Source organism: Mya arenaria, chromosome 17 (assembly GCF_026914265.1).
Source record: "Mya arenaria isolate MELC-2E11 chromosome 17, ASM2691426v1".
Lineage (NCBI taxonomy): Eukaryota > Metazoa > Mollusca > Bivalvia > Myida > Myidae > Mya > Mya arenaria.
Genome location: NC_069138.1, coordinates 21,706,875 through 21,732,665, shown reverse-complemented (window position 1 = coordinate 21,732,665; position 25,791 = coordinate 21,706,875). Strand labels below are relative to the sequence as shown.

General features: G+C 33.1%; 1 long non-coding RNA gene across 2 annotated transcripts; it reads left to right on the top strand.

Annotated features, from left to right (window-relative positions):
• The first annotated feature begins 468 nt into the window (after positions 1-468).
• On the top strand, positions 469-7,563 carry LOC128222878 (uncharacterized). 2 transcript variants are annotated; one of them, XR_008259243.1, is made up of 6 exons: positions 469-483; positions 752-818; positions 3,397-3,551; positions 4,628-4,711; positions 6,357-6,473; positions 7,452-7,563. It is a non-coding gene; the product is annotated as an uncharacterized LOC128222878 (long non-coding RNA). The 2 variants fall into 2 exon arrangements; XR_008259244.1 differs by having other exon boundaries at positions 6,357-6,477; positions 7,452-7,540.
• The last annotated feature ends 18,228 nt before the right edge of the window (positions 7,564-25,791 follow it).

Below are 25,791 nucleotides of genomic sequence, written 5' to 3'. Positions count from 1 at the left end.
AAAAATTGGTTTATTTAATTTAATTTTTTTGCGACTTAATTCAACACCAACAAGGTCTTCAGAAAAAATCCGGTGCATCTTATAAGTGGGTTTGGATGACACCTTCTGTAGTCGTTTTTCTGTATGAACAAGTTCTACGGACCGATGCTTCCGAAGATTTTCCATGGTTTTTCCTGAAAGTAAACAAAAATTTTGGTAAGTAACTTTTCATCATGTAAATCTTTACTCTGAACTGCCCAATATATGTTTTTATGATGGTATCCGTCGTTATCTTAGATACCTGTGTTTTGGATGAGGGATATGAAAATGGGACCGAAAAATACACTTTTTACTTGCCGGTAGTTAGTTTTGGTCAGTTTTACTTTAGGTTCCTAATTGTACATGAGCACTTGTAAGCGTCTGATTAAAGATGAATGAAATACCAAAAAGTGAAACTACGCCTGACAATTATTGAACAGTTGTTTTTGTAGATAAGTATTAGTGGTATGGAAGTGACAATAAATTTATTGTATAAATTACATACGGGCAGATCATACAAAAATGATAACAAGGTAATAATTAACACGAACCCCCCAAAAAACAACAAAAAAAAACAACAACAACCTTACCGAAGACCGAGTTGTTCATGAGTTTAAAGAAGTTCTTCTCGAAAGCAGTCTTGGCTTGTTGTCGCATTTTGGTGTTGAACTCAACGTAGGGTTTCATGAAAGCCTCTTGTTGGAACACTTTATGTATTTTTTTTCAATTTTAGACCGAGTTGGAGATATAGTTGCAGGTTGCGATAGTGAAGTACATAATTCTGTTTGTTTTCTAAAGTGGTGAGTAATTTTTCCACCTTTGCTCTGGGTGGAAGTTCCTCACTGTTGTGTAAATGTTTCAACACATGTTGAGCATAAGGAGAAAATTTTTCATTGGGTGTGAATTTACGTTCCGGAGCTAATGGGTAGTCGTTATGTCATGTAAATGTTTTGGATATTCTAGATCTACTTCTAGAATATACCCCTTAGATCCATCCTCTGGTATTTTTTCAGGTTCAAAAGTATCAATTTCTTCCTTCTCTAAAAACTTAAAGAAGCCTGTTGGTAGTTGTTGTGACATACTGTAACCATAAAGATTATTGATATCATAATAAGCTAGAAATGAGGTTTCTTTTGTAGGATCATAATCATTCAAATACTCATTGTTTGCTTTTTTGTATCTATTTGATAATTGACTAATACCACCTCGAATACCTTTTTCGATAAATAAAATTTGATCACTCTCTGTCATGAGCCCTAGAGTGACTTCAGTCATTTTCAACATTGCCTGCCAGCTCAATCCAGGACTGGTGTAAAAGTGACAAGGGTCTAAACCATAACACTTCAGTGACATATCACGAAAATTTTCAAAAACATCAGCTAATAACAATATGTCTGTTTTTAAATAGAGATCATGGTATTCTCCAAGACTTTTTAGTTTAAATGTTTGATATACTTGCTTTGCATGTTCATAGTCTTCTTTTGATATATTTTCCTCAGTCAATGAAGAGTAAAAATTCTCTATTGCTGGAAGATCAGCATCTTCAAATTTATCCCAGTCAGTCATGAACTCGTAAGGATAAACACCCTTTCTTAGCAGGAGGTTTCCATGATCTTTGATTTCTGAATGAAAGTGATGGAAAGACTGTGGGCCATTTTGAGCTAAGTTATCTACAAGGGTCCCAAGAGATGAAGGGAGAAAACCCAAAGAGTCAATAAACCTAAGATTTCCAATACTAAAACTGATATACTTTTCAACTGACTGTGGGATGCAATTGATTTTATAATTTTTAAATGTACCAATGCTTTGACAAAGCAAGTGACCATCAAAATTTTTAAGATTGTGGAAGATGACTGGGATGAAACTGGGTTGTTTACCGGTACATTGTAAATTACAATTCATATGTGCAGCTCCTATGTATTTCCCACTTGTGTGATCATGATGTCTTGCTTTCTTTTCCTTGTTACCAAATACTTTTTGACATAAACAACATGTGTTTGCTTGTTCGAACTGTTTTTCTTCACTTTCCTTTAAAACTAGGGGTTTGATATTTTGCATATGTTGCTGTATTTCATGACTTTCTCGTAAAAGACATTCTAACAATTTTTTGGGTGCATCTGGACCTCTGTAGATAACAGTATCTTTGGTTAATTTTGAATCAGTTGAAATAACTTTATATCCAAAGGAACAGGGTTCTAACAATTGATTTTTTGATGTTGAAGCTGTTTGGTTGTTAGTCTCTATTGGTTTATTTAATGTTTCAAAATCAGCCACAATAACATAAGGGACACGCAGTGTTTTTTCATTATCTTTAAATTCAAGAAAGCAGTCTACTCCTGATGGAAGTTCAATTTTTTGAGCATCATGGACTTGACAGTATGAAAGGTGATCATCTAATAAACTTTGTTTACTAAATCCATGGAGGCAATATCGACAATAGTAATATGCACGATGTCCTTTCTTACCATGACTAAGAAACCTGTTTATGTTTTTTATAAGCACATAATGTGAACTGTTTTCTGATTGCAAAAGCAATAAGTCAATATGATGGAGTCTGTTTTGGCAATTTGTAATGCGTAGTGGAAGAACATCATTGTCTTCAAAAGTAAACACATTTACAGACAAAAATAGGTTTTGCTTCTCAAATTGATTTATTTGATTCAATGACATTGGAAACAGCAGACCTTTTGTGTTTAATTCATTTTCAAATTGTTCATAATCACTCACCAGAGGGGAATCCAAGGGATGAAGGGATGCTAAACAACACCATAGAAAGCACTTTTGGTCAAGATTTCTTATGTTTAGTAAACTTTGATAGTTAATAAGAGGCTTTGGTAGCTCTACAAAACTAGATCCGGACACTGGAGAATATTTCACAGTGTGCACAGTTATACTTAATACTTGTTTGAGAACCCACCCAGAGCTTTCTCTTATGTACTTTTCAAAACTTTCAAACATTTTTTGAAATGCTTCATTTAAGTTGTTTTCATCAAATGTTATCAAATTTAAACTTCTATAACTCTTAGATCTAAAATGTGGAGTTGATGTATTGTCTCCATCTTTTGTGTGTTTCACTAGCTCAACCTGCACTGATAAATACCATTTAATAGGATACAATTGAAGTCTTTTTTCTAAAATATTTTGAATGTTTTTATTGGCATTGGCAAAAAATGCCAGCAGATCATATTGTTCATGTTGATTTGGTTGTATGGTGAAATCTTGAATGTTTTCATTAATAGCATGTTAATAACTGTGGTTCATTGTTGTAGATGATGGTGTTCTTGCAGTGGAAGTTGGTGTTGATGATGGTGTTGATGATGGTGTTCTTGCAGTCGAAGATGGTGTAGATAATTGACTGTAGTTGTGTTCATTTTGAAGGTGCGAACTTGGAGAGAGCGGTGTTCTTGCAGTAGAAGATGGTGTAGATAGCTGACTGTAGCTGTGCTCGTTCTGAAGTTGTGAAGTGGTGAGAAGTCCTGTTGTATGATCTACATTGCTTGTTGAAGAGGAGCTTTGGGTGTCGCTGCTTGGAGGTATTTGATTATATGGAGTTATTTTTCCACCAGTTTGTTGATGTTTTCTAGACAAGTGTTTTTTAAGATAATCTTTTCTTTTAAATTTGTCTCCACAAACTTCACAATTGTAAAAACTTTTGTGTGTGAGCGCATGAGATATCAAAGAAGTCTTGTTCTTAAAGTGTTTTCCACAAGTATCACACTCAAATATTTTTTAATCCAATTTTATCCTTTTTTGTCTCTGATATTCCTCATATTCATGCGCATATTTTGAAGTAAGGTAATCACTAAAACTTTGATCATCCATGTTTGAAGGTTAATGTTAAACTGATCCCACTTCAAGTCAGAAATGCTTTAAATATTCTACCTTTTCCCGCTTATACATTGTAAACGATCCACTTTTCTTGGGTTGGTTTTTTCCTAACAATAGCTTTTGTCGTTTTAAGCTCAATTTTCATTTTTTTCTTTGGTGATTGTTCTGTCTTTGTAGTTGTTCTTTTACGACCTTTTGTTTCTAATAAATCTTTTGTAGTAGGCCATGCTTTTTCAAAAACAATATTTGATCGTTTTACAAACTTTTTTTTCTTTGGATTTAAAAGTTGTCCTCCTTTTTGATGTGAAGTATCCTTAATATCTCTTGTATCATCGTTCAATTTATTATGTATTGATGATTGTTCCAATTTTTTATGATGAAACTGGTTATTGTTATCACTTTTTGTAAATTCCTTCCTCATATGTTCATATTTTGATTTTGAAATCAATACTAGTTCTTGAGCCATGACTCACAAGGTTGTATTAATAAAATAAATTGCTTAAAATGTTTTAGGAGGAGAGCTCTTCTCTTTTTTTGTGAAAGCCCTTTTACCACAAACTTACGAATGACATTCCTATATCTTTTCAATGACTTTTTGATATTGTCGGAAATTTTTAGATTTCCAATGAGAATATTGTAAACCACTTCCACAATCACACTCATTTGTGATTTTGTTAATGCTTTTATCAGCATTTTTTTGTCGATTTTCACTTGTGTTTAAGAGAAATTTTAAAAAATACTTTTCCTTTTCCATTTTTTCACTCATATTTTTCTTTTTCAGGTCGAAAGACAATCAACGTCTGAGAGGGAAATATGTTGGTGCGCAATTTATACAACTTGTTTGAATGTGGGCTTACATCAACGAGTAAGTAAGAGTATTTGTTTTGTGTTGCTTTTTTATAGGCATCCATAAAATATTTTAAATCACCTGGAAACATTTGACGAGCAAGTGTTTGAATCTGAAGTTGGTCTCTCTGGTTATTAAACAATACAAAGTAATGACTATTCAGACTAATAGTTCGGAAATTCTTTCCTCCAGAAAACAGATTTTGTACCACAAAAAACACTGATTTTTTTTTGTGGTGACTATAAATCGTAAATAAGTTCACAATGTCAATACTTTCTGAAGCCTTTTGCACTAAATCATCAATGACTAAAATCTTAAATCCAGAGTCGTATGCCCAAAGATCCATATCTTCTTTAGATGGTAAACCTTCAAAGAATTCTATGTTTTGCACATGTGGTTTCATGCTGTCATATAATGGTTGATAAGTTGAATAACAGTAAATAATTTTTCTTGGAGCATCATTAAACATGGAATTTGCACTCTTAAAAAGTTCAAAAAGAAAGGTAGATTTTCCGCTTCCACTCGCTCCAGCTATAATGCAAGTAGCTGGACTTTCAAAGTTCACAACAGTGTTTGTCATGATGTTAATACGAAGACTTCAGCAATATAAATGATCTTAAGATTGAAAAACAACAACACTTTTAATGTAGTTATACATTTTTATTAATGCTCTACATGATTGGTTAAAAACACATTTGTACACAGTCATTAAACATGCTACTGACATAATTGTATACACATAAATCATTACTATGAACATCATTGGAAAACATATTTACAATATCATAAAACAATACACCATTCAATCTATGAATCAAGAAAAATAAACAGTACATTCCACACACATCACTATACAAACTTTGTAATTGCTTTGAATTTGTTATAAGTGATGAAAAATTTGATGTGTATTGAGGGAAATAGTCATTAAAGTAGTTGACAGGCATTCCATAACTATCAAAATATTCTATGGTGGTAGAGTTTGGAAAGTCAAAAGTACCCCCATTGTTTACCTGTCTTTGTATGATCATCTGTATTTGCTATAAATCCATATAGAATATTCATTTCTGTAGGAAGTTCATTTGCTGCATAAACACCAAGTACAGACTTTCTTAGCAAAGGGAAACAATCTAAACAACACTGAATTTGAGATGTATTCATTCTGTAATTATGTCTCTTTGTGAATTGATTTGAAAAAAAGCAGGAGAGCTACTATGTACAATACAACTTGTTGTATCTGTCAATGATGTCTTAAACTGAACCTCTAAACGCACATTGCCTGTTTTAACAAGAGAAAGAAATGTGTTGTCATCTAAAAAGTTTGGTTCTAACTGAAACGAAAAAAGTGTTGATGATTTGGCAAAGTCCTCTCTATTTATATCCAGTCCTGAGTTTTTACCCCACTGTCCATTTGTTAGAAACATGTTTGTGTAGGCTCTCATAAAAGATTGCCCTTCAGATGCATCAAAATTTAATTTTAATGGGCTACCCCACACTGGAACACCATCCACATATAAACATATGCTTTGAATGTTACAGTTTAAGAAATGAAATGGATTGGATTTATAATCACCAGATAAAGCCTTTGATTTTACAAATGCCACAACTACTTTGTTTGGTTTTTGTCCTTGAAACAAATTATCCCATGTAAACATTGTACTTCCAGCAGCAAGACTTTGCGATCGACACTCTACTCTGTCAAATGGATATTTAGCTGTGCTGTTTTTCAACAACTCTGCATGAGCTACAATAAGAGCTGGATTGACTCTTACCTTCTTTGCTAGTAAGTAAATGTCTATAATCTTTATTTTATAGTTGGGAGATGCATCCCCTGCTGATAAACAAAATGCTGGAGAGCTTCGGTATAATTTCAATTTGACATCAACTTGATTTAGTAAATAGCGTTTAATAGTAAATAAACTGTGATATATTGGTCCTTGAAGCTCCAGAATCTTGGAGCCTGTAATGTATCCTGATCTTAAAAAGAGACCATTATTACCAGCGCTGGCATCCGTAATATCTGCTCCAGTACTGTCATTATCATCTTTAATATATAATTGAGATAATAATTGCGAATGGCTAGCATCATGACCGCTGTGTAACAAAGTCTGAATCATTGCATTATGTGGATTGTAATTTGAAGAAATTACAGCTTTGTTTTGTAATGAGACTTCAGTGGCTGAAAATAATGCTTGTAAGAATAAATTTACAGGTCCCACTTTAACACATGTAATATCACTACCATCTGGATTAGTAACTTTTAATTTCACACATAATTGTGTTCCTCGAAGATCGAGATAGTCCATTGAATTTTGTCCACTTATTTGGAACTCGATAGGAGTATCATCTGACACTTGTGATAAAGGTCGAATTTCTTGGTAATGCACATCACTGACAGCAACTTGTGTAGGTGGTAAATCAAATAATAATAGTTCATTTGGAACACCCTCAGAAAATCCATCTTGTAAAAAGTATGACATTTTTAATAAGTGAATATGTCCTGGACTGGTCTTGAAGTTTTTCTGTTCACTTTTGTAGCACCGTTTTTAAAGTTTTTTTTCTGTAGTTTTTGATGTCTTTTTCACGGATTTGATGCTTTTTTCAATCCTTTTTTAACGTTTATTTTGGTGGTATTTTGATCTATTTTCGCTGTCTTTCCGTGTTGTTTTACCTTTTTGATTGAACCCTTAACGTTTGACTGATTGGATGATGTATGCGAAAAAGATGATACTTCAGGTGTTTTTATACCTTCTCGTTTCAGTTCGCTTTTCGCTTGATTTACAATTTGCTGTGTGGGGGAAGTCACGTTCAATGTCAAGTCATTGCTCTCTGCGGAAGCCTTATGAGGTATGGCAAATCCTTTACCAACCTGTGATTTATTTTGTTTAAAGTAATTAATCCATTTTTCTGGGTTTGGTACATACAACTTAGAGCGATTCATAATTAGGGTAAAATGAGTAACGTTTGAAGTGAAGTGTGAGGTAGACCGGTGAATCAACAAATGTTGCAAAATTGTTGTCTACTGTCTTTATATCAAATTCCATTTCCCGAAACTCTGTTTTATTTAATGGTAAATAAAATGGAGTATCAAACACATAACTCCATTTTTTATCGTAATTTTTTTCCACTCTTCTCAGTAATGCGTGTTCACTGCCATTTACAATGCTTTCTTTAGATATATTCGAATAAATAAATATGGTGTCAGTTAAATCCTTCTTTTTAACTTTATAGTCTGCTTGTAAACAGATTTCTTTTAAAGCTACTTTCCAATATCCATCAAAATGAAGTGGTAACTTCAACTGCACTTTAAAGCTATACGGTTTATTATCAATAAAAATATCATTGCTCTCATTGTCTCTCACAAACACATAACGTTCCATTATTATTGTTCTTGAACTTGATCTGCATCAATCCAGCTATCAAATGATTTTGGAAATCCTTCCCATCGAACAAAATACTCTAATTTCCCTTTGACTTTTCTCTTTTTTAAAACTTTATCAACATACCAAAGACTGTCTGCATCTTTATCAACAGGAATTATTTCATTTTGATTCACATAACCTGATATTGGTTCTTTATTCAAGTCTATGATCTTATACAATGGAAAACCTTGTTTGAAAATCTTGCTCTTTATTTTAAAAATTCTGTAGTATATTGTTGTTGATAAGCTCTTCTAAAGGGATGTTTCGTGTAACTTAATCTAACCAAATCACCAACTTTATATTTAAAGCGAGGAGGCGTTTTGGGGAATTTTTTAGGTTTTAGATACATTTTACTCCAAAGTTGTGTCTCGTTTTTCTTTGTAACATCACTTGGTGCTAATCCATCCAAACTCCGATGAGGGGAATTATTGTAACTATTTACAATATCTTGAAGGTGATCTATATATCTATAATTTCGCTGATATCTTAACATTCTAAATATCATACCGCGAAGGGTACGAATGACTCGCTCTGCATAGTTTGCTTTAGCGGTGCTTTGTGTATTAAATAAATAAACTCTCTTCTTTTGCATAAACGCTTTTAATTCACGATTGATCAATTCAGAACCTCGGTCCGTTCTTAACTTTTTAAACTTATGAACACTAAGAATATCCTTGATTGCTGACAATACCGTGTTAGATTTTTTATTAACTAAGGGTCGAACGGATAGAAAACGTGAAAATATATCTATAACAATGAGTAGGTATTTAACTCCATCATTGTATTTAGCAATGTTATCAACTGCCATTAAATCCATATCACCCTGATCGTTCATACCCGCCACTTCAACACGTGGTCTTTTATATGTATGTCTCGCCTGACGTTGAATGGCATACGAATCTTGATTGTTGAGCCATTTCTGTATGAAATAAGAAGTAAATACTCTTGGATAGTTTTGGTTTAATATCCTGTGTAACTTTTTTGCACCCAAAAAGCTGCCTGCGTTTTTAGAATCAAAATAATATTGTGATAGGATATGTTCCTTCTGCGTTTTATCCATGATTAAACATGATCATCGTTGTAAGTAGTTTATATTATGGGGCACATGGGTTGTTAATTAAACTAAAGCAAGGAAATGAAAACATGTATAGATATAAATACATTTATTTGAAACTAACATGTATAAAATAAGTCAGTATATGATCATACAAGCATATACATACAATGACATACATGTACATAAAGTGAATTAAATATTTATGTGAAACATGCAAAAAGGAAATTCGTGAAGTAATAAATATAACAAATCATTTTACGCCACACAATGTCAGAGTTTTTAATTTCTCATGAATTCTTCTTTTGAAGAAAAAAATGCAGTAAAACATATACAACATTGCATAATATGTCCATTTTGTTGTGTTGTGAATATTCTTTTGCTCAACGTGATGGACGAAACAATCGATCTTCAATGCGATTGATTGTCAACACCATTCTTTTTATTTTTTCACACCACCGCTCGGTTTTCATTATCTGCAGATAGTCATTGCTCTCTAGCAAATGTTTGTGTAAATCAATCATTTCAGAGGTTCGGTCCACGTCCATGATGCTCGGGATGAGTCAATGGAGGACGAAGATCGGGTGTCCTTATGCTGCCATGAAATGTCGTTTTTATGATGTCCAATTATGTTCAAAAATAAACAACTTGGAGAATGTGTTTTATGTTCTAACAACGACTCGTCTCCTTTCTGCCACTGATGTAATCGCAAACCGCAAGAAAAACACTCTACTGTGTCATTTCTGCCAGTATAATAAAATCCTGCTGAAAATAATTGGAACTTGTTTAGTTCTATTTGAGGTGGCCACATGTCGAACGTTTAAAGTCTGTCTTGAAAGAATAGCATGCTTGGAGAACTATATTCAAACTCTAATAGTTTTGAAGTTGTCATTTCGACTGTCCGTGTAAGAATGAAGCCAATAACTGAACACTTTCCTTCATATCACAGAGAGTTTCAAAAATATCAAATGGTAATTGAAAACTTTGGTGACCCTTTTTAAATATTATTTTAATGCGTTGCTGTCTCTCTTTCACAACTATGACAAATTTATCACCAAGTGTGCATGTAATTTCCCTTCTTATTGGTGACCAAGAGACATTTTCAAAACCAAAACCTCTCAAATATGTCTGCAACTCGTTAGAAAAACGTATCTGAGCTTGAGCCATTTTTTAAACACTTTAGACAACTGTTAAAGCACAGACTTACAATATCCAATTTGTTCGGTTTGTTATATAGCACTATTGACAATCCAAAAAAAAATGTCTTGGACGTTGATTATTCTCGTACTATGGGCTCGTCTTTAAGTCCTGTATATGCGGTTAAAAAGGGAATGAATTAACATCTATCCGGATATTCTTCAATCTCTTGATGGCTATTGTACTGATCAACTATGGTTTGAAAATTGTTAGTTTGTCTTAAAAGTGTTACCATTTTCTGATGACTCTCCTTAACCCACAAATATATACAACGAGCTTCACTATCTCTTGTCCAGGGTAACATATTACCATTCTCATCCCAAAAGGAATCAAACATTCTCCTGTTTGAGTCATATGGTGTCAAATTATAACTCATATTAGCCGGTAAAACAATGGCTGCCAACTTCAATCGCAAAAAGATTAATACTGTTAATCAATGGAGACCCAGTTAAACAATGACCCTTTGTCTTGGATTTTAAACAATGGTTAAACATAACCGCTAACGCGGGAAATCGCCAAATATGACCGCTAACGCGCGAAATCGCTAAATATGGCCGCTAACGCGGGAAACCGTCAAAGATGGCCGCGAGAGTCCCCATGGCCGTTAACGCGGGAAATCGCCAAAGATGGCCGCTAACGCGGGAAACCGCCAAAGATGGCCGCGAGAGTCCCCTTTTTACCCTACTTACGTCCCTACGTAGACAGCGAAGGTAACGATGTGTGCATTTAGGAAGCTTGATCTACCGGGTTACCTGTATTTTAGCCAAGGAAATATTATTAGCCAGTTCGCCTTCATCAATTATAACATTTTTTGATTAATAGTCATGACATCATACATGAAAAATGAACGTACATTTTTCACTACAAATGTTTGCCTACGATATTAATTTGGGCCAAAAGTTATAATACTTTACTTATATATTGTTCGTATAAACAAAACATATTGTTGGAAAACTTTGCTTTGTCTTGTTGTAAAACACACACGAGTATGTAACGTGATTATCTAGATACTTGTTTAAAACGAAACACACTTTGACAAAACGTCAAAATATATGTCAGGTCAAACAGCGATGAGTTTGTAAACTGTAATGGAAATTTATCCAAGGCGTCTTGTGCATGATTCATGGTCAATTAGCCTGACCTTCTGCTTTTCTCTACGTCAATGTTCACATTAAAGGAGCACAATTTGACTTTTTATTAAGACAAAAAGCATATGATTTAGGTACATATTAAAAATATTTCCCTTTATAAATGCTTTTTCAATTAATAGCTACATAGCCATAAAGTCTCCAATTAAAACGCGCAAAGATATTGCTTCTCTGTTGTTATCTGTAAGTACCAAAATGGTATTTCTTTTTTATTATTAAAATTATTTAAACATGATAATTCATTAAATTAAATTGTATTGTAAAGAGCCAATTTTGCAAAAATGCATGCAGTGATTTAAGACTGCTGACAAAAATTCAGATTGAAACTTTTCATATGTATGTTCAAAAAAATGATGTTTTATGCTTTTCTCTTAAAAAGTTAATAACCCTTTAGCCATAAAACATAAAGAAAACCTTTTCGAACGGATATATGAACAACTGCGATTTGATCTTTTGTCAGCAGTCTTATATATTTTTTTTCAGATATTTATAAAAAAATTGGCTCATTCAAATATAAAAAATAAAAACAATGTCAAAACGGTTTATCAGTGAATGTGCAGCTTTAATACATATAATTTGGATATTGTATGTCACAATAAAAAAGGCATCAGAATCATACTATAAATATTAAGTGAGCATGATTTGAACTTACACGTGAAAATTGTCACATTGTGTACTGTGAAGGGACGTGGTCGCTGTGTTGTGATTAACGAAGGAGAATTTATATGTCTGGCCATAATTGACATCCCAAACCGCGGAACAAACTGAGAAATTAGTCTTTTTGAAGACCATCAACTGGGTTGTTTATATAAGCTGCTTTCAAAGAGACTGCTTGTTTCTTTGAAGAATAGCCAAGCCATTTGATCATCAGATCTATTTCTTCTTCTGGAGAAGCACCTATGTCTGTACACACAGCCTTGAATGTACATTTCCATGATGGATATGTCTCTGGTTGTTCATTAAATTGAGAAAGTCTGGATGTTAGTATATCTTTCTTCAGTAAGAACTTTGTAAAGTCACTTGTAGATGGAGAATGTTTTTCGGGTGGGGGTACAAATTCACGTGCTAACGCATCTAGTGGTTGTTTTATAGACTGCTGAACAAACTCAGCTGTTCTCACTTGCGGATCTGAACTAGGTAAACCATCAAACTCTGTAATGTCATCTTCAAGGTCAGCTTCTGCCAAAGCCACCTCTTTCTTATCTTCAAGAAGTTTAATGTCAATATCGAGATTTACTTTTTGGCGTAAAGCGCCTGCAGCGCGAATTTTTTCTTGCTACTCAAGTTGAGCTTTCTTTCTCTCTAGCTCTGCTGCTTGTTCTGCAAAGGCAACTTTGGTTTTGGCAACCTGTTATCTAAGATGACTAGACTTGGTTGATACACGACTTCTTGATCCAACCGATGAGGTTTCGTACTTCAGTGTCCTTAATTTATCAAGAAAATCATTGGTCACTTGTCTATTATTTGACGCTGTTTCTATAACAGTTTTTAACAATACTTCACTCTCTGGTGTTCTCAGTTGGTTCAAGAATCTCTGAAATTCTGTTGCGACGGCATCAAATTTACTAAATTGTTCAATTACTTTGGTTTTGATAGTTTTAACTTGTATTTTATCACATTCAGAACCCAACTTATCACTTTCTTCAAATATTCTAGTAAGAGGGTCCCACTCATTTTTAAGTCTTGACTCAAGTATCTGTATTCTTTCCTCGTAGTTAGCCATAGCTTTGGCAGTCAATTTTCTTGATCGCTTTTCCGTCATGAACAGAACGGATGACAAATCTTGCTCGTTTAGATGACGTGTAGAAAAACATTTTTTTACTGTACTGCCTCATATATATGCTGAATATACTCGAAGCAAGTATTAACCATTTCCCAAGGTGGAAAATATAAAACGAGAGGTGGATTAACTTCGTTTATTCCAGTCTTGGTGAACACATGTACGTTTGTGTGTGTGCGTGGTAAAAACTGTAAATATACAAATAGAATGTATCACTAGAATGTCAACATTAAATTACATATAGTTTTGCCTTTCATGATAAATGTATACTTAACATCTCAATGAAGATATAACGTCTTAAGTACAATCCTTATCACTAAAGAAATTAAATCTAACAAATAAACATTTTTCTAATGATACGAAAGTTTTGAGTACGAATGCTTTCGACAGAAAAATGACGATTATAAAAAATATCAAGACGAATTAAGCAAGACATTTATAACAACAGTCAGGGAGTTTAAAATACATACATTGTTGTGAACGTCCAAGCATCTAAGGCCAAACAGGACCTGAATTTACGGTAGAAAGGAAACCAAAAGCCTCGTGGTATAATTTACCAGAAACTCCAAAAAACTGTGCCGAATAGCGAAGGTTACACACAACTAAATTAAAAGAATCAGCATACTGTCTATTTTGGTTATTGGTTTTGATTTATAGCCTTTTCATTTCTGAAAAAATCATTTCCTCTTTGGAGTCATTTTTCTGTTAATTTTAGGAATTTACTTGGACTTTATACTCACTGAGAATTTAACAACATGCTTCATTTTCACCAAGGTTTAGAACCACTCGTGTCAGGATATCACAGGATTAAATTCCAAACGTTACAAAAAAATCCAGGATGTTTCTAACAGTTTCAGGACATTTAATATGTGGGCTCTTGGTTCATATTCACTTACAACTTGAGTCTGAGTCAGAGACTTAGACTCCAACAACTGAATTTTTATGTGTTTCAAATGATCTTAACATAATATTTTAATACAAAATATGTGTGTTAGATTGTATACAGATTATTTGTTACATGAACAGCAGATTTAGCACCTTTACTTCTATAATAGCATTTTACAACACAATTAAGATTTTGCTTTCTTGAGTTTGAGTCCAAATTGTGAAAGAACACTCCTTTTAGTTGTTAACATTTCATTTAATCAAAGCTTTTTGTTGTCTGTGGCATACGGATATTATGTTACGCGAGAACATTTTCATTTAATACGATTTTTGTAGTTTAATGCTTTTACAGAATAGATAAATACTCTTTTTTTTGTAGTTTGATCGAAGGTTTCGTCAATGTAAACAAAATATAATGACAGATACCTAAAAATAAATAATTCCATTACATTAATTTTAAAAAGAGAAGAAGATAAATTAAATTGAAAATTAATTTCACAGATAAAGTGTTTTATACGTTTTTGAAGAAAAATCGTTCCAATATCTCGGTATGATTGAATATGTTCCTACGTGGAAGGTAGATTCTCTAGATAAATGCAAAATAGAATCGTATTTATTTAAATCCAGGATTTGACGTTAGAGGGGGCGTATCTTAGGCGCGTAATATTTTGACTCTCCATCAAAACTGAAATTAATTATGTTTAAGGCGTTGTCAGAGTGGATTAATTTTGTTTAAGGCGTTGTCAGAGTGGTTTAGGGTAAATTTTAATATTTTTCACAGTCCGCTCTCCATTCCAACTCAAATTTCAGATGTTGCTGAAAAACAAGAATTAATCTCATTCCATATACTTTTTAGTTGTATAATATTTTTGTCAGTTTCAGAGTATGATCACAATTTATTTCATGCATACCGGTGAAAGAGTGAAAAAATATAAGTGATTGATAACTTGATCATTTCACTCTGGCTCGAGTGAAGTGATAACCCTTGCTCATTCCACTCTGGACAGACAACTCTGGACTAATTTTCCCATCTTTTATAAGATTTTCTTCCCTTGACTTTGAAAAAATACATGTATATCACAAGTACATGTTTGTTGTCGTCTGTAGCTCAGTAATATACACATCGAATCGTATTGAATTGTCAAAATCAATTATGCAATACTAGTAGTTTTAATAAAACAAACATTTTTTGCGATTGATTATAACTATTAAAAAAGAACAAGCTTACCAATGTTCGTATGTATGAACTATTTCATGGATCATACTGTAACAATTAACTCGCTTGGTAGGTATCGGTTGAATATTAACTTGGCCACATGTGCAAGTAGAGTTGATAGATCATTTCTTCCTACAAACTCTAACCGCGTACATGTATGCACAAGCATTTTGAGTTTGACCAATTTCCTGTTTACATTTATCAGTTCAACAATTCATTTTTCTTTTTAAAAAATTTCAAAGTCTGCGCTGAAACTAATTCGCTGTCTCAACAACAAAACATCCTTCGGCTGCACTAAGCATTAATTCACCCAGAAAAAATACCGTCAGATCCAGAGTCTAAGAGCGACAGTGACTATATATACACTACGAAAAACACTAAACACAGACTTCCGTTGCTTTTACGAATACACACTTAAGTCCATCATTGTTAATTTAAATCTGTTGAAATTGTTTTTGAATGTACAAAAATGTCACATGCTCAAGTTTCATTGAATTGTATTTCTACGCGATACATTTTTTTATTTTCGAAATGCTTTTGTTTAAATACTTGTTTTCTGCCTCATTAAATGTTAAAAATGATATGTTTCGTTGATGGAAGTAGGGTTTTATCTAAAATTAATTTCAATTCAAACAACCATTTCCATTAAGTGTGGAACTTTCTTTTTAGTGGACGGACTGCTCGCGCGAAGTGGAGGAACTTTGACATAGCGGTTATGCGGCAGTCACTTCCCTTCTCAAATAGGCCACAGAAATTTACACTAGCGGGGAAATATATTGAAAAAAAACACACGATATATGCATGAAATAAAAAGAAATTTTGTTGAATTCAGTGTAAGATCGTATTTTCTTTCACAAGTGGTCACAGAAACAATATTTTCACGAGTGGCGTAGCCACGAGTGGAAATATTATTTTTCTGTGACCACGAGTCTTACACTAATTCAACAAATATCCTCTATGTTTTTCACCTCGTGAAAACCAAAAAGTAAAAATTTCCTTCAGGGCAACGCAAATCGTGAAATAAAGCTTTTGGCGCTCACTCGGTGAAATAAATTACTCAAACAAACAATTATTCTCTCTCTATGAAAATGCTATCTTAATTCAAATTCCTTAATTTCATGTCTGGTTCTCCCGTAATAATTCGAAAGGACAAATAGATAAATCAATTTTAGAAAACATTCCATTTCTGTAAAAGATAATTTCACTCTTGGGAATCATTTTTCTGCAAATTCTTAGGAAATAACTGGGACATAAAATTTTAAAGCTCACTGGGAATTAGACAACATTCATCCTTTTAACCAACGTTTTGAATCACTTGTGTCAGGATAACAGATGATTTAAAACAAACGTTACAAGGAATTCTATGTTGTTTCTAACAGTTTCATGACAATTTGATATGCGGGCCCTGGGTCCGTCTTCACTTGCATTATGAGTCTGAGACTCAGGCTCCAAAAACTTAATTCTTAAGTGTTTCAAAATATCTGTTACATAATTATCTATTACAAAAGATATGTGTTTTATTGTAAAACATATCATTTGTTACATGTGCAGCAATTTTTAGCATCTTTGCTTGACTGATAACATGATTACAACAAAATCAAACATAGGCTGGAGACTTGTGTTGATAATGCCCATGTTTTATCACTCATATGGTGTTTAAGGTGGGTAGACTTAACATCTCAATCCATATTGTGACAGAATACTTTCATTGTGAAGCATTTACGTTCAGTTATTAATAACACCATTTCTCTTTGTTTTGTTTGACGTGACGTTGTTCATCAGCTTCGGATTTGCAACAGCCTTTTTAATACTTGTCATATATTTGTCTTATAAAGATACATCTTCAGCACAATCAGTTTCGCATTTCCTTTACATATCTGCCTTTTCATTTTCTCGATTTTCAGTAGAACGTCAAATTTATTTGGTGTTTTTGATGCATTCGTCAAAATTGATCTACGTAATTTTAATGAAGAGGCCATTTTTAAAAAGCACCTATTATCATTGGCCCACACAAATATGCAAACACCAAGCTTGGTTTTGCCTTCTTGGTGGAATGTTGAATTAATATTCATGGGAAAAGGGTAATAGATCAAAATTAGTTACTGACATATATATATATATATAATATATATAGCCAGACATATAAATTCTTATTTACTTTTCTCAACGACCTCGTCTCTTCATTATACATTGTGTGGAAATCTTTACATGCTTTACGTGCAGGAGTGTTAATGTAATAAAATATAACATCTTTGCATTTTCTGTGGCTTCAGTGACCATTTATTCTATCTGGCCAATATTGACAGCCACTCTTATTTTTCGAAAAGGGTAACCCTTTGGCAAATATGCAATTAATTGCTTCTTTTTTGCAATCCTAAGTTCATATTTCCTATCTGGGCAAAAACTATTATGACTTGTTTTCATCAAACATAAATCGTGAAGTTTAACACGGGCGAGGATCTTTAGATGTTTCTCTGTTATTCGTTTTAATATAACAAATGATTACGTCTGAATAACTGTGCATGTTTAATTTCGTATATAATTACGAATTCAAAGATCATTGTTAAATCATATAACATGTTTATAGTTCATCATTTAAACTCAGGTTAGGTTATAGTGATCAACAACGATGCTGTTAAATATTTAGGTATTGTCACCGACCTCGTTAATCACTTAAATGTTTATTCCTTTTTTTTTGTCATAAATGGATATTTATAAACGCAACCCTTTTGCCATTTAAGTTTAATGAAGCCATAAATGATATTACAAGTGCATCTTTTACTTTTTCATTTCCTTTAAAGATGCCATTTTCCAATATATTCATCCTGAATTCAAGTTGAAACTGACTCCTCATAACATTTATTACTTATGTTATTGTTATCTGTCACATGACATTAATGGATCGCTTAAATATAGAATAGCACTGATACATTGTGATACATTGGACAATACAGAGAGAACCCAAGTAGATGGCCTTGTTCATGGACAATATTGTAACAGATTATCAAACATTAAACGACTGATTCAATGCTAATTATTCATTTATAAAAAGAAAATGAGTGTGCGTATAATTAAATTATTGATCAATATAAAATAGTTAAATATGAAATCACGACATGTTTTGTTTTCCTTCAATTTAATATCCTCAAAAGAGGATGACGTGTCTGGCAGGAATATATTTATCTTGACTATCAAATCAAATGGGCATTAGGATGTATTGGTCTTTAAATGGTTCATTCTTGCTATCAACAAACTTTTTAAACTATGTTCTTGATGTTTTTTAATTTGAAAAAAAAAAATGTGTTCTCCTTTCTTTCTTTTGCAACAACAGAATCGATGAACAAACGATGAAAACAAATCTTAATATATTCTGCAAAATATCTTAAATCATGAAAAACTTCCCCTTATATATAAGACTATCCCTGAAGTGATTATTGATATGCCACAGATAAAAGGTACATAAAAAATGCATTTATCCACACATTCATCAATAAATTAATCATTACTTATTTCTAACATTCCATTACAGATGCTCCGTTGTCGGTTAAGTTAGAGCAGCAACATACAAAATGGGCTCGATAAAATGCGTGTATATGAAACATTTTATTCAGAAGGAATAACTACAATGTGGCACTATAAAGCAATAATCAAGATTTGTGTCCCCTGGTTAAGTTTAGATTAAGTGTACAACAAAAGTCTTGTTTTTCCTAGATTAATATATGTGGCCAAAGCCAAAACATGAACAGATATTTCTATAATTGTTTTAAAGTATATTACTTTAATTAAAACTGCAGGGAGTAGCCCAGTAGTCGAACATAAACCATTTTTAGACGCAAAAGAAACCAACCGAGAATGAACTACAAAAACATATAAACACGATATGCACAACTACAAACCCAACTCGCGGATCACACATTCATCATAACATTATGAATGTTTTGTGTCAAGATGTTTCAGACTATCCAATTAAGAATGAGCTGTGTCAGCTTAGGGATATATTTTCAAATTTATCAAAGTTATTGACTAAATAAGTTTAAAAATGCTGACTAAAATTCATTTTCTTGTTGCTAAATGAAAATATCCTTCTTTAAATAGAAGCATTCTTAACAAAGCCACACTCATTGTTGATTGGATAATGTCAAACTGTTAAGCACCTAAAAGCATTCATAAGTTTGTTGAGTTTATGCTTAGTCTGATGATTTTTGTTGGTTGTGTTGGCTTTACTATAAAATACCTTCACATGTATTAAAGGATACAAGTTTATTTTGAGCCTTAAAATAGACAAAAATATAGTGTTCGTTGTCATTCTAACTTTCACACTGTGGAAATTCCATGACTAAATTTGACTAACATTGGTGTTACTCCCTGCAGTCTAAAATACTCGAATGTGCAAGGTGCTGTGTACCTGTTACCCCATCAAGCAGATTTTAAAAACGATATGTTTGTCTTGAATAAGAAAAAGCAAATCGATTTAACGCATTTTATCGATTTTTTATCTTCAGAAAGATTGATGCCTGTACTACTGTTTCAGCAGTTCGCTCCATAGACGCTAGTATAGATAAACATTAGAAAATAATACATATTTAAGGGCACGTTACATTTTAGCGAGATTGCAATGAGTCTGTTATCCAATGAAGTAGAGTTTGCAGAAGCCAGCATTTTTACTCATCATGTGTACGTGAAAACAATAAAGCAAATCGTTTTCCTTGAAGCTATGCTGGAGCATGTGTTTAAATTCAATGTTGTCCTTAAACAAGAAATCAAAAACATTTTTGGAATAATGTTATCTCGATTTGCATCAACGGTGAACATCTATTATACGATATGTTCGTCCTGACTTAGAGACAGCATCTCAATTTAATGAAGTTCGTTCCATGTTCCCAGTGTATACAAGAGTTAGAAAATAATTAATATTTAAAGGCACGCTACTCTTTCGCGAAATAGACTTGAGTCACTAAAGTGACTACTCGTTATGACATAAAATAAGAGTGATACCTCTAACGCAATGGGAGAAGTTTGCTTCAATAACTCCTTTATATAGCCATATTGTATCGAAAACGACGCAACGCGCTACTACCCTTCATGATGGTAATGTAGTGCGAGTGTCAGAGTGATACAACCTTAGGTGGAAGTAGTATGCGCAACATTTATTTGCTAAATTAAATTTGCTAATTTGCATTAATTTACTACCTCCCGCCCGACCAACCTATTGATACTATTAAGAGACTATGTTAACTATACCTTCAATCATGAATATATCTCTTTCCAATGCACCAGTCAATTGTAACCACGCTCACTCCCAGGTCCGGGGAAAAGCGGGGACTTCGACTTTCGGTCCAAGCAAGCTCGAGTAAGATCCCCTGCGGGGACGAACCGCTGTTAATGCACTAGTCAGCCCCCGCACCCCAGGGACCATAGGTAAGGCCCATTCCCTGCTATTTTGACGCGAAGACAAAACCACTGCATTCAACCCGGCACTGCGGGGCCACCTGAAAGGTAAAAACACGGCCCATTTTCCCGGCTATCCCCGGTATACACCCGGACCTGCGGGGGCGTGTTTTTTGGCTGGTGCACAAGTGCGACAAAGGATAGTTTGATATCCACTATCAAGGAAAAGGTGGTAGAAAACAAAAACAAATAAACGTGAGATAACATTGAAAAACGTCCCTGTCTGCCTATTGTCGCCAATGAGTGATTGCATTAAATGACATATCAACCTAATTAAACCATGGAAACTACAGTGGAAGGCCAGCAGTCTAAACTTCAGCCATTATTCTGTCTATAACTATTTATTAATTACGATTCGTCAAAACGCATCCATCGAGACGCTTTTTAGCATCATCCACATAGGCCAATATTATTATCATTTAACATAAAAGTGTTGTCAGATTCTTTGGCCTCAGTACTCTTACTAATAAGGTTGGTGATGATTAGTAGTTGTTTTATTAGTTTTAGTCAGTACTGAAATAAAGGTCATGGTAACCTCGTTACAACTTAACAACAGCTTAAGCTTAATAAGTTAACTTGTAAGTACCCTCATGTTAGCAGCAGTTAATATATATTGATATTCATGAACACCCATTTATTCGCGTTTTTGTTGCCTTGCATCAAAATTCACCTGGTTTTGTCTCAGTATTGCTAATATATTGCTTAACATAAACTGAATGAATACAGAAAAATAATGCTTGTGTTGTCGTTTCGCTTTGTGATATCTGATTTGTATATGTTATGCAAAGTAGCATTTTCCGAAAACGATCGGAAGATGAAAGATGGCTAGCGATATCAAAGTATATCATTTCAAAAAGTGGATATACGGAGTTTTCTCCACCTTTCTGTCACATTGAAGACGGTATCACTTCATAGGAGTGACAGAAATAAAAACGAGAAAAGACAAATAAGTAGAAAATATTTGCTGATTTCAGTGACGGAACGTAAATTATTTTAGGTCACGAGTGAAAAAAAATCATATTCTTAAGAGTGAAGTATAAAAAATATCAATATTATGATCAAGAGCAAAATCAAATACGATCTTACACTGAAGTCAACAATTGTCTGTTTCTTTTGTGCTTATTTTCGAAGTGTTATTTGTATTTAATTTTTTCTGGATAGCCCCTTATTAAAAGAATCATGCAGTTTAGAAAGCTGATGGCGTAGGCTCTTTATATATATAGTCATTTATATTCCCAGCTCGTGGAGAAATAAATCTTAATGTTTCTTTTATTGTTTATCAATAACTCGTTTTTAGTGCAAACATTTTATGACCATTCATTAATGGACTTTTATAAAAGCAAATAATATGTTCCAATTACTAACAGTTAAGCATGAAAGCATTTTGAATTGAAATTGAAATGGCATAAGTACATGACCAAACTAACACTCGCCTTTTAATGGATTGAAAATGTCAAACGAGTAAATACAACAGTACCAGAGTTTATTGGCGAATCGTCATGTTTGACATTTGCCATTTACACGCTTAACAATGAAACAAAAGAATAATACTTTTTACACTTTTAAAGGCAAAAACATATTCATATATTTACAAAAGCAATATCATATTTATATATAAGAAAATATAAGCACTATTATTACGCCCAAAAGAAGCAGCTGCGGCCTTCTAGCTGATCTTATTTCAATTTCATAGCACTATATACATACGTAGTTTTGTAAAGATAAATCCTTCTTTACTGCGATAAAACATTCAATTTAGCCATACTTGACCAATTATGTTTAAAACAATATTTATGTGTAAGTTCTGAATAGGCTGTACATCAAAGTAGAACTAATATTCAGATTCAACCGTATTTTGTGAACATTGTTTAAGTTTTCTGTTTTCTTTACAAATATTAATCAATTGACCAATCTTTATTTCCAGTGATTGGGAGAATATTCTAAATCTTGATGATTCTTTGCGATGGTTGTCATTTTCAACATACGCTTAATATTCTTCAGTTAAAAAATCTTATTTGAATCAACACTCTTTTGCTATTTTTTAAGGCGTTTATTTACCATAATAGAATGACAATAACCCATAATGTTTACCAAATCTGATCTAGCGGAGTAACAATAGAGCCTTTAATATTAATGATAAAGAAAATGTATAAAAGGGGAGGTAATGGCTCTGCTTGTTTAACACCAAGTGATTTATCAAACATATCTGCGTCAGACATTTAACTAGCATCATTTATACAAATCTTAACACTACTTTACTCAGATATTATCATATTCATCATCTTGGAGTCAACGCCAGATTTTGCTAATTTTATCTACAATGCATCATGGATAACACTATTAAATGCTTTTTCGTAATCAACAAATGCACAATATGGTTTATGTATGCTCAGAATAGTATTCTAAATTAATGCATGCATGATAAAAATACAGAAGTACTATGACTATTTCTAAATTCTAACTGCGATTCATATATGCATTATTAGTGTTCGCACCATACATCAACTCTATTTCAAAGGACCAATGAACATATCTTGGCAGTTATATTAACTAAAGTTATCATTCTATAATTTGACGAATCTGAATGATCTCTTTTTTGAAATTAGGGACAATATCCCCTTTACTTCATACCCCAGCATAGACATCATTCTGTTATATGTAATTAAATATTTTTCTCAAATACGGAGCAATAAATTCTTTGGAATCTGTCAAAAAACAATCAGCAACAACATTAAAGATATCATTGCTTTTATTACGTTGCAGACTTGGCTTAACAGTACAAGTTTCTAGCAGTCAAACTTTATTATCTATCAACATGTGTAGGAATTCTAGAATACAGCCTTTTACCAATGTAAAAAAATACATTGCTTACACGTGTTGTCAAACCAAGGCGACTGTTTTATGTCCGGTGAACTATTAATATGATATATTTAAATAGTTTTATTAAGTTTAACCATACATTATCTATCAGTGTAAGCAATTTGTCAATAAACGTGTTTAAATTAGCAGACTCAGTATCTGACCTCTGGCCTACCCTGGAATTCAAATCTCCAGTCACAAGTATATCTCCAAGTTGACCACAACGTCTTAAATCTTGTATGTATTGACTGTTGATAAGAGTGTCACTTTATGTTTTTCGAGGAAAGACATCATGTGATGATTTTCCTTATTTTTTTAATAAATCCAATCCTGCAACCAGTGCAAGTTTTCTTTTGATCTTTCTGTTGACATATTAACTTACGCAATGCACATAAAGAAGTTCTTTTCACAACATTGTGAATTCAATGGGAGTATATATTAAAATGACACTCTTATTCAAAATCAATACATACACATGTATTACAAACATAATTTTGAGTAATAAACCTTTAACTAATTTCTGAATAATGCATTTAAGGAAAATTTTAATTACTGATTGAAACCGTAAATTCAACAGCTGAAAACGCAAAACTATTAAATGATTGGTGAGTGCTAAAAGATAAAGTGCGATATATTATCCCCATATAAGGTATACCGTGTTTTCAACACCTTTCTTTCAGATTAAACTCGGTGTCCTTTATAAGAACTGTTGTTTTCGACATTGATTCATCCTTTTTGGTATATTTAAACAATTGTTTTAATTGTGGTAAATCTTCTTTGGGAATAAGAGTGCATCTTTAAGCGTACACAGTGTAGCTGAAATATTGAACAAACATGTACTTTGGATCAGAAGCTCGAAGTTTACTTCCAACAGACAATGTTTTACTCTGTTAAAAGTGTTGTACTGACCATGTTTGTTTTGCACCCAAAAGCAGGTTTCACGACTATTTGGAAATGCTTGAGAGTACCTTCATGTTTACATTTTATGTCTGTGATTGCTTTTTGACTTGTGGTCCTCTATCAAGTTTGTTCCAAGTGGACGTCTATTATCTCATTAACAGCAATGAAACTCAAGAAAACTAACTCGGGCCATATGTGTCTCTTTTACACAATGCTTTACAATGAAAATGCCAAATTACATGATGTATGTACAATACAATTAATGTTTACATTTTAGTAACCACATTTGAAGTAAAGAATGGTTTATGTAACAAGAAAAAACGGTTCTAATGTTATATAATATTTTAAACAATGTCAAAGTAAAACATTTATCACGTAAAAGGTTTAGGTCACATTATTTCTTTCTCTCCCTTCGACGTTGTTTAATCTGATACCAATTATACTTGACCTTGGTTGACTGCGAATGTCAATCGACAAAAACAAGCAGAACTTGTCATGGAACGGCTTCGCCAGTCGCTTCCATTCCTGTTTAAACATTCTTCCACTTACAAAATACAGGAAAAAGTTAAAAGTGAAATTACAATACAGCAACAACACCAATATAGTCTTGCACAAGTTTGTTCTTGCTTTAGCTATTGGAGACTCGTTCTCAGTGTTCCCTGTTAGCACAATAAATACGGTAAAAGGCAATGTGGTTAGCATAAAAACTCCAGACAAAACAAATAGCATTTTCGTTGTGGATGTTTCCCTTTTACGTCTTACACTTTGCACTGGTCTTTTTTTAACGGCGAGTGTAGCGAATATCGTTATATTTCCTACAATGACTGTTATCACATGAATGATATTTATTAGCATCATGACAACGTTCCATTTAGCTGAATAAAAACGATCAAAAGCATCGGTAGTCGGTGTGCAGCGGTTATAATCTCCTACGACCTCGCTGTTATTTCCGTGTCTGGACAGTGTTTCTAAATGTCTTCCAAACAAGTTGTGAGACGAAAATATCAAACACATTAATAAAAGAATACCAGAAGCTGTGCCTGCGTTTTTCGTTGAGAGTCGTGTTCTTGCAATAATGGGCCACTTGGTAACAACAACTCTTTCTACAGTTATAAATACAAGAAGCCAACCGGAATACACAGCTGAGGTATCCACTAGAAAGAATAAAACCTTGCAACTTAAAGTTGACTGA